This window comes from Hippoglossus hippoglossus, chromosome 21 (genome assembly GCF_009819705.1).
Source record: "Hippoglossus hippoglossus isolate fHipHip1 chromosome 21, fHipHip1.pri, whole genome shotgun sequence".
Classification (NCBI taxonomy): Eukaryota; Metazoa; Chordata; class Actinopteri; order Pleuronectiformes; family Pleuronectidae; genus Hippoglossus; species Hippoglossus hippoglossus.
The window spans coordinates 24,543,160-24,553,778 of NC_047171.1; the positions used below are offsets into that span (position 1 = coordinate 24,543,160).

The 10,619-nt window shown below is 40.5% G+C and overlaps 1 long non-coding RNA gene across 1 annotated transcript in view; it reads left to right on the forward strand.

Moving 5' to 3' along the window:
• Positions 1-323: 323 nt before the first annotated feature.
• LOC117754527 overlaps positions 324-10,619 on the forward strand; it is a 46,032-nt gene continuing 35,736 nt past the window's right edge. Inside the window, exons 1-2 of the long non-coding RNA XR_004612451.1 lie at positions 324-334; positions 5,394-5,396. This is a non-coding gene — a long non-coding RNA (uncharacterized LOC117754527). The remainder of the gene's footprint in view (positions 335-5,393; positions 5,397-10,619) is intronic.

Here is a 10,619-nt window from a genome sequence, read left to right on the forward strand (position 1 = left end):
CATCTATTTTTCTTTTTATAGATTTGTCATCTTTGTGCCTTATAAGTTAGACCCCTGGTCTGTTTCTCTGCGACCTAATTTCAGTTCTTAAATACTATTTATTATGAGTATTTTAAGTTTTTTAAAGGTTTAGTGTGTAAGATTTAGGTGAAAAGGATCTATTGGCAGAAATAATATATTAAATAATCGTAGTGATGTTTTCACTAGTGTGTTTCATCTAAATTGTATGAATTGTTGTTTTCTTTACCCTAGAATGGGCCTTTTATATTTAGATACTTTATATTTACATCTGGAGGGGGTCCTCTCTATGGAGGCTGCCATGTTTTTTACAGTAGTTCAGACTGGACCAACTAAACAACTTTTTAGTTTTTATGACAACTGAAGGCTAATACAGGTTCTATTTCATGTTTGGAAGGGGAGGGTAAGGTGAGGGGTATTCAGCTGCAACATGCAACTTCCCCACTAGATGTCACTTAATTCTACACACGGAACCTTTAAACCCGTGGCAGTAAAATGCTTTGCATTTGTTCTAATCATTATTTTGTCTAATTTGGAGTTGGAGCTTGCAAGTTTTCCTGATTTTATTGTTTCAATCAATCAATCAAATTTTATTCGTATAGCCCATATTCACAAATCACAATTTGTCTCATAGGGCTTTAACAAGGTGTGACATCCTCTGCCCTTAACCCTCAACAAGAGTAAGGAAAAACTAAAACAACCTTTTAACAGAAAAAAAGAACGTAGAAACCTCAGAGAGAGCCACATGTGAGGGATCCCTCTCCCAGGACAGACAGAAGTGCAATAGATGCCAAGTGTAAAGGAGAACATCATCAAGATAAGGGTATTTGCAGCATTGATTAGAATAAACAGTTTGTAGCATGTTTATTTTCATCCCATAAATAGGCCAGGGGATAATTACATGTTTCAGCATCACTTCTTTTTTGAAGGTTTTGGATGCATTTATGTATCATAAAAATGTTGTAAATTAGAAATAATAATCTATTAAATCTTTAGTTATAAATGTCAGTAGGGACTTTATATATGAATTTGGTCTAGATGTCCTGCAGCCCTTTTCCAGAAGATAAGTGTTCATTGGAGGGTCTCCCTGATGAAGCAGTGGACAAAATGTTGATATTACATCTAACCATCCCACAAGAGCAAATTATTTTTGATAGCCATGGCCAAGATTAAGGCTAGTGAATTCCCCAGGTTTCTGTTACATTATCTGAAAAAATGTTGGAACTGTCCACAAGCTGATGAGCCAATAAAGATTTTAAAATAAAACAAGACTGGAAAAGGACTTCTGGTATGGCGTCGGGGTGAGTGACAGTGAAGTAGGCGAGCTCCCAGATCGGGTATCTTTATTCCCCTAACTTTACATGATTTTGGACGTTCTGAAGTGAACCACAAACATGGAAGGGAGAAACAGCGAAAGGCTAAATGCAAAGTGCCCCAAAGATCAGAGAAAGGTGAAAGACAGTCTCTGGAAAGATACAATGAGTACAACGCTGCTGAACACAAGGCCACAGATTGCCTGCAAGCTAGTATAAGCGCCATACATACTGAGATAAAGGCTATCCATTCAGATGTGAAAATGGAGCGTAACAATTTTCACAACACCGTTTCCAGGGACATGAAAAAACCTGGCGAATTTCAGAGAAGACATCAATGTCAAGCTAAATGAAATTGCCATTGATTTGAATAGACACAGTGGTCAGGTTGGAGGAAGTTGAACAAAGAGTGGCGGACATGGAAGAATGGAGCATCAAAGCTACTCCCATAACAGAGATGAGTCGGAGATAAGAGCACAGAGAATGCTTCACAAATCCCACTGTAACATTGGAAACAACGCCTGACTCTGTCTCAGAGTAAAATATAACTGAATGTTAACCGGAGACTCCCGTCGTAAGTCTACTCTTATTCACAAACTACTAATTATAAACTGAATCAAACTAGATATGCACAAAAAATCCAATTTTGATTGGAAAACCAATGCTATCAAATAACTAGGTGTTTTTATACCTAATAATCTATCTAACATTTATAATATGAATTATAATCTTATAGAATGTAAAAGTTTAAAATTTGAGAGACTAGCAAGATTTTTAAGATGGGTGGTGTATGATAAATATTTTAAACCGGCACAGCTGGATTAGTTGTTTAAACAATGGACCTGGAATCAAATTACATCATATTGCTGAATCTCATCCAATACAGGCATGTAAATCTGATTTCTACAGATACCTACGGTTTAGGCACCACTTTGACGAAACACCAAGGTGAGCAAAGACACTGAAATTAATCTCCTAAAAATATTCTGCAACATCTGAAAAAAAAAGGTATAGAGAAGATACTTATGTATACAATCTTCCAAGATCCACTCTACTCTATATGTTAAAGCCAAATGGGAGAAGGCAGCAAATATTACTCTTATTAATGAGTGGATAAACACATTATAGCGATCAGTGAGCTGATCGCTCAGATTGGACAGCATATTGCAAAGGCTCCTGACCTGTAAAGTGTTTTGGTGAAATAAAGCGGTTCTGGCTGCTATTTAGTTCATGTTCTGATTTAGTTCATGTGGTTTTTATGTCTGTGTATTTGTTAGTTAGTTAGTTAGTTAGTTTTAGGTTCATTTAAGTTCAATTGTGCAACCTGCGTGACAATGAGGTGTGATGTCTGTGATTGGGTCCAGTCAAGTCTTTACATGAATGTTTAATAAAGCATTTAGCTTGCTGTCAAGTGATGAATGGGACGCAAATTGCATATCTAAAGGACGTGCTTTTTATTCCCACATGAGTTCTCCACAATATGTAAAATACATGCTACCACATCCAATTCAGGCTATTGGGGAGAGTATTCTTGAAAGAATAATACTGGATTTTTCACAACTCCAAGGAATAAATAGTTGCAGAATGGTAAATTCCGACATACTGGCTACAGATAGTAACAGACATTAAATGAATGCCGAATTAAGATTTGGCCCTGAGATGGATTATGATTTTGGCACTATATACTTGGATAATATTTGAATTGAACTCAATATTCAAGACAAATATCTTCTCAAAATAATACTGATGGATAGCAAAAAAGCAACAACTAATAAATAGCTAAATAAAGATCCACCAACAAAAGGAGAGTGGATAGGGATTGTTAAGGACCTGTAAGGTGTGGAAAAATGTATCTTCATATAAAGACTTTGTATCAATAAATTTCACAAGTATTGGTCAAAGGTTATCATATATTTTCATGAATACTATATAGAAAGAAAGGAAATGTGTGGTATTAATTGAACAGTATTATCACCATTTTCACCTTCCTTCCTGGGAGTTATTTGCTTTGTACTGATAAGAATACAATTGTTACATAATCTGGATACCGCTGGATTTTTTTTTTTTGTGATGGATATATGATTGTATTGGTTGGATAAACAACAACTATTTCAGGATTCTTTCTCAGGTTTCTTTAAGGACTAGCTGGACTACTGGCATGAATTGGAGGATTTACTCACCTCGTGTCCTGTTGACGTTCTCTTTATAATCCTCTCTTTCCCCATGGGACTGGAAAGTAACCCTTTACAGAATTCTACCTCAAAATTATTGCCAAACCCAGACTGTAATGTGGAACCCAGATGTGACACAGTGCAGTCATGTTTCTGGCCATGTGCATGTATGTGGGTCTCCATGTGAATGCAAGATAGTTATTCAACTGAGTAGAAATAATTCTCCTTGATTCGTTCCCAGTCACACATCCAAATGAGTTTGGATGAGAAACACAGCAGGGGAGTCTGATAGCCTCCTGAAATCCAAGGCCCTATTTCTCTCCATGGAATTACCACCCACTCAATTGAATGTGAAATGAATGTATTCATTGTAGATGTGGAAGTTTAGATAAAAAAATCACATGACTGTTAATTAGAGTCAAAACAAAGGGAAAGGCGCGCAGGCTAATTTTAAGATTTGTCATGCTGCAGTGTATTTAGTTTGGCGTCTCATCAAATCTGAATGAGTCTAAATGTGGGTTTACAATATTTCCACACCTGACAATATTTTTTTACTGTGAACCTTTTCTGTACACAGTTGTGCCACTGCAACACAGCTACATAATGTCTGTATAGACAGTCTAGCATCTCTAATAATTGCGAAACTATCCATTTACCAGCACTTTAACAAATACAAACTTAAACCTGCTGTAATATATATTATCATGTTAACAAGTATATATACATTAACATGAAGAGGAGACAACAGCTGGCTGCTAAAATCCACAAACAACAACCCCACATAAAAGTTAACCTCTAATAAATTGCTTCTAAATAGCTCCTCATTTACTTTCACATTACATTGTGTATTCAGGGTAAAAACAACATAACTTGGTCTTCGTGAACAGAAATGATATCTGTTTGCTTGATCTGATCCAACCAAACCAATAAACTGTTGTGCATATGATACCTTATGCGTGACACCATTAAATGGTGTGCCTTTGGGCATTCAATAAATTTGGTTATCAGAGAAAACATTGAATATTAATAGTAAAAATATGAATATTAAATAATAACTTTAATTGATTAAAGTTACCTCAGGGCACCACCCTTCAAAGGAAGGGAATAGATAGCCAATTTATCGATTAAGTCTCATGAAAGTACTAACTACAAATTTGGAACTCTGATTAATAATTAAATTACTAACTATAACCAAAATTACCATATAGGTAGTCAGCCAGGTTGAAGGATATGGAGTTCTTGACAGTGTAGAGGTTGGCAAAATTCACACTTATGCAACATTAATAAGGACATGTGTGTATCACTCGCAGATCCAGGGCCGCGGCTGCGGCCACATCATGGATTAGGATCTGTGGATCGCGTATCAGAGATCGTAATGGTGGATCCAGTATGGTGGATTCTGCATCTTGCTGGCTGATCGTGATAATAATGGCGGATCCTTTATCGTGTTGGCATCTGATAATGGTGGTGGACCACGACTGAGGTGGCAGCTGATGATGGATCCTGATGGCGGCAGTGGACAATGACTGTGGACTATAGTGGCATCCGATCTTGATGGTGGATCATGATCTTGCTGGCTGCTGACCATGGACTATGATTGCAGCAGGACTGCTCGATACATAGTATTTCTCCTCAGATACTCGACCATTAATGACATTAATCCACCAATTCACTGACCTTCAGTTATACTTCAAAATGTTTACCCTAATCAATGCTGCTAAAACCTTTATCTTGATGTTCTCCTTTACACTTGACATCTATTGCACTTGTGTCCGTCCTGGGAGAGGGATCCCTCACATGTGGCTCTCTCTGAGGTTTCTACCTTCTTTTTACCCTGTTAAAAGGGTTTTTAGTAGTTTTTCCTTACTCTTGTTGAGGGTTAAGGGCAGAGGATGTCACACCATGTTAAAGCCCTATGAGACAAATTGTGATTTGTGAATATGGGCTATACAAATAAAATTTGATTGATTGATTGATTGATTGTTAAAGAAAATCATTTATTATATATATATGAGGTAACTTGGCCTGACCCGGTCCTGAGGGGCTTCCAGTTTGGCCATGGGTTCCGCTGGCACAGGTGGACACCCGGCTGTAGAGCCCAAGTCCTTGTCAGTCCCTGGGACTGTGATGGGGGTCAGTGTCACCTTTCGAAGCCGGCTTGCGTGCCACTGTGATCCATCGGCCGGGCGGAAGGTGGCTGGCCCCAGCTGATGGGTGATCTGTATTGGCGTGGACCAAAAGGAGAGCAGCTTGTGGTTCCGACTGGGTCTGCGAACCTGGACCCAGTCCAGCACTGCGAAGGGAGGTGGTGTCACCCTCCTGCTCTTGTCAAACTGGTGTTTCATGTGACGCTGACGTTCCGTGACCTTGCTGCTCTGTTGGGGCGCTGCTGCTGGTGCTGTAGCTGCAGGTGGCCGCAGCTGATCCAAGGGACGCTGCAGTTCGCGCGCCATTGTCAAAAGGGCCGGGGAGCTGCCCGTAGTGGAGAGTGGTGTTGCCCGGTAGTGCAGCAGGGTATGGAGCAGGGCGGCTGAGAAGGGAAGACCATCCACCAGGTGCACTCTGACCCCATTCTTTTCTGTCTGGTTGAACCTTTCTACCCCCCGTTGATGGTAGAAGGCTTTGTGGATGTGGTTAATGCCCTGGTCCATCACAAATGCTGCAAACTCGGCTGAGACAAACTGCGGGCCGTTATCTGTATTGATGGTGTCAGGGATGCCCCACCGAGCAAAAACAGAGGCGAGGAAGTCTGTGACCACCCCAGTTGTAACGGACCCCGTGGCGACCACCTCAAGCCACATGGAATGCAGGTTGTAGGCTACAATGAGGAAGCGCTGATGCTGTGGGACACCATGGAGCTCGCCGCAGATGTCCACCTGGATGTGTTCCCAAGGTGTGGGTGGCCACCGCAGAGGCTACAGAGGTGGCGGTGGCGGTGGGCCAGTCTTCCCACTGACGAGGCAGGCTGTGCGGTCTTTTACCATAATCTCTACATCTCTTTCGAGACCTGGCCATATAATATGGCTCCTTAGCCTGAGCTAACCAGGTAACGTTGAGCTCTGCGGGCGAGGCTCAGCTGTCAGTCTTCTCTCCTGGTTAGCCAGGAACTAGGAGGAGTCGGCACCGGGTGAACGCCCACTGCGAGCCTCATTTTCGCTCTTCAGAAACCAACAGGTGACGTCACGGACACTACGTCCATCTATATATACAGTCTATGGGATAGATACAATACACAAGGAGTCCATAATCAAAATGAGAGAGGCAAAGTCCAAAGAAATAAAGAGTCCTGCATAATGAGTAATGACAGTTGCAGTGGCTGTAATCTCCACAGTTGACTCTTGAGATCCTTGAGAAAAACACTGGTCGTGGGCAGCAGAGGAGCCCCAATAAGAATAACTGCACTGCAGTTGTATGCCTCCGCCAATCAGTGCAGTTTCAGTCTACATATTTTTTTCCAGATTCACATAAGGTCACTGTAACCTTTACCTTTGACCACTGAAATGTAATCACGTCATCTTTAAGTCCAACAAATATAAAAAATAACAAATTATAAAAAGTTGAAGAAATTCCCTTTAAGGCAGTTTTGAGATATTGCATTCAACAACATATTTTTTGAGGCAACCGTGACCTTGACCTTTGATCATAAAAATCGAATCACTTAATCAGTCCAAGTGAATTCTGCATCCCATTGACAACAGAGTGAAGTCACTGTTACCTTGACCTTTGGCTACCAAAATCGAATATAAATGAATGTTTGTGCTAAATGTGACCGTAGTACAATGGTTCTCAAACTTTTTCTTTCATGCCCCACTTTGGAGCTAGAATATTTTTCATGCCCCACCCGCTCCTCCCCTTCCCCAACAAAATTATGACAAAATGGGCCAAGTTTAACTTGTGTATTTACATAACATACACATGAACATTAAATTCACATTACTTTCAGGAATTTCTGATGTGCAAATAAAAACCCTTTTTCAAACAACTTTTTGTGACATTTGCCACTTTTTTCAAAGAATAGTGCAATAACTTTGCTTAAATTCAACTTAATTGAAGTACTTTTGGTGACAGTTATCACTACATTCCTCCATCAGTCTGTACTTTTTCAAAAATAGAGAAAATATTAATTAAATTATAATCACTTTGTTACAACGATGATAAAGCTCAACCAAAAAGAACACATGCATGTGACTGGGGTGTAATGTTTCTAAGTGTCTTCTTAATTTGTTGGGTCTCATACTGTCAGCTGCCAGAGTTTTCAGACCTAAAAGACACACTGGTCTCTCCTCATGTCCTCCTTCATTCACTGTGAACCCAAGAGCAAGATAGGCTTCATCGTATTTTCTTTTCAACTTGGTTTTTGAACACTGTGTCTTGTTTGTCAATGACCGGCTGCTTCACGTGAACGAGCTCTGATCTCACTGTGTGTCTCTCTGAGCGAATGAGTGGGGGCGGGGGGGGGGGGAGCCCCAGGGCCTGTGTGTGTGTGTGTGTGCGCTGTCTGGGGGCACACACACACACACACATTTCCCGCTCCTGGTATTTCATGCTGGCCTGATACGATGATGATTTAACAAATTAATGTGAACGTGAGTTCAATGTTCGCGAAAAATATGCGCGACATGCACAACACTGTACAGGGAGCCGCTGCAGAGCCGCGGGTCGCGACCCCTGGCTAGGGCGCGCCACACAGTTTGAGAATCACTGCCATAGTACATCCATCCGTCAGTTAGCCATATGTGTTTTTAAATCATGAACTTAATGACAGTTTTATGTTGTTTTAGCAAATAATTTAGTTTGTGCTATTTACAGATGGATTAATATCACAGTTGTAAATTTTGTTTTAAAAAATAGCTTTAAATATATTACAATAAAAAATCTCAAAATATTCTTTTTGTAATTTGGTTCTTTACATATGTATTTAAGCCAACTATTGTACAATAAATAATGAATTAATTTAAATTGCATTCCTCTGGCACTCTATAGACTTCAATCACTGTGCTATAAATAAGATAACTAATTTGCACATTACATTACATTTCATGTAGCTGACACTTTTATCCAAAGCGACTTACAATAAGTGCATTCAACCATGAGGGTACAAACCCAGAACAATAAGAATCAAGAAAGTACAATTTCTTCAAAAAAGCAAATCTACAAAGTGATTTAAGTGCTACTAAATTGTTAGTTTAAAATTCTATTCAAGGTATAGTCGGAAGAGTTGTGTTTTTAGTTTGCGGCGGAAGATGTATAGACTTTCTGCTGTCCTGATGAGCAAACAGTCGTGATTTGAGTGTTTAGCTCGCAGTGAGGGAGCAACAAGCCGATTGGCAGAAGCAGAGCGGAGTGAACGGGCTGGGGTGTAAGGTTTGACCATGGCCTGGATGTAGACTGGACCCGATCCGTTCGCAGCACGGTACGCAAGTACTAATGTTTTGAAACGGATGAGGGCGGCCACTGGTAACCAGTGAAGGGAGCAGAGGAGCACGTTTCTCATAAAACTATTACTACTTTTTTGCTTTAAGGCAAATTTCTTCAATACCCTAATATTTAAGGGTGTCTCTCGGATATTCATAAGATAGGGTAAATGCGCAATTTGTGCTTGACTAATTACTAGAGCATTCTCTCTAATTACACAAATTGAAATGGGATTAGCCAGTTTTCAATCCGTAAAGGCCATGGACTGACATAACCAACAGCATCAGGCCTTCAGCATTGACAGGAACGGAAGCCATCATTACATGCTGCACTAATAAAAGAATGTTGTTTAATTAAGGCTAATGTTTCCTCTCATAATAAAGCAGCACATTTGAAGACCGTGGCCGATGTATCAAGAGATTTGTTCTGAAACCCCCACATGTAATTAATTAGACAACAATATCACACATTGACTGTGGTTCCGAATTTGAATGGAAATGCTATCAAGCCAACAAAGCTGCTAATAAACAGTATGGAAATGCGATTCTCTGATGACTTCTGGAGGGTTTGAGAATTCACATGCAGTTAAAACCCTAGTTGATTAGTTAAACATTTATTTCAGTCCCCCAGCAGTGGGATATGGCCCCCCTCCATCATATACCCCATACAACAGAGACAGAAGGTTATTGCTGATATGGTATGGTCAGTTTTGAGAGCCATTATTAGACAGTACAAACAATTAAGGGTGCCAATAATCAGAGAAGAAGAGGGGTCTATTCTGGATAGCCTTTTGTGGCAGAGGCCCCTTTGGCTTAAAAAGACCAAGACACACTTTTGAACCTCCTCCTCACTGGTGTGGTGACATAGTCATTAGCAAGTGGTAATCTCAGGGAGAAAGAACTAAGAGAGTAACATTATGTGTGTTGTCCATTAAAAATATTCAGCCTACTCTCATCAGCTTTTTTCTTTACCACCGTCCTCCTCGCCTCTCTCCCATGATTGACACTTGCATCCGCCAGGCGTTGGAGAGCAGCCAGCCATTCTCTTGTGTTGTGGCTCTGCATGGTTGATCATTGGGATCCCGCCCTTGGACCCTGGCTGCTGGGGCCCAACAGGGAATCGTTTGGCCCCTGATGACACGTTTAGGAAGTAGTGCTGGCTGGTAATTGTCCTGTGTCAGCAGGGAAGGTGGTGGGACTCGGGAACAAAACAAAGAGAGTAGAGGATGAGTGTGAGGGACGAGGCCTCTGAGCCTTTCATGGCAGAGGAGCTGTCTAGACATCAATACTTCACAGGACAGCCTGAGCCTCTTTTAATTTGACTTTGAGAAGTTCTTGTTTCCTATTTTAGGATGGGAAAGGAATGCTGCTCTGTGTTTCAGGGGCAGGCAGGGAGGTCAGATCCATTGATCCAAAAACTAGAGCTTGATCTGACTGATACAACTTGATGTTATTAATCTAATGACAGTACCACGTACCAGGGTTTACATGTTGTCACAGCACCAGTCACATCCATTTAGATTCAGAACTACTGCAAAAATATTCAACTGCATTCTGTTCCACTGATACCTACAATATGAAATGACAAAGTTCTCAGGCATCATCCAAAATAATCAAAATTTCACCTTGTGTAGCATTTTAACAGCACCAAGCTCTATCTGATATTTGTACATTACAAAAGGCAAATTTAAAGAATCCTGTAA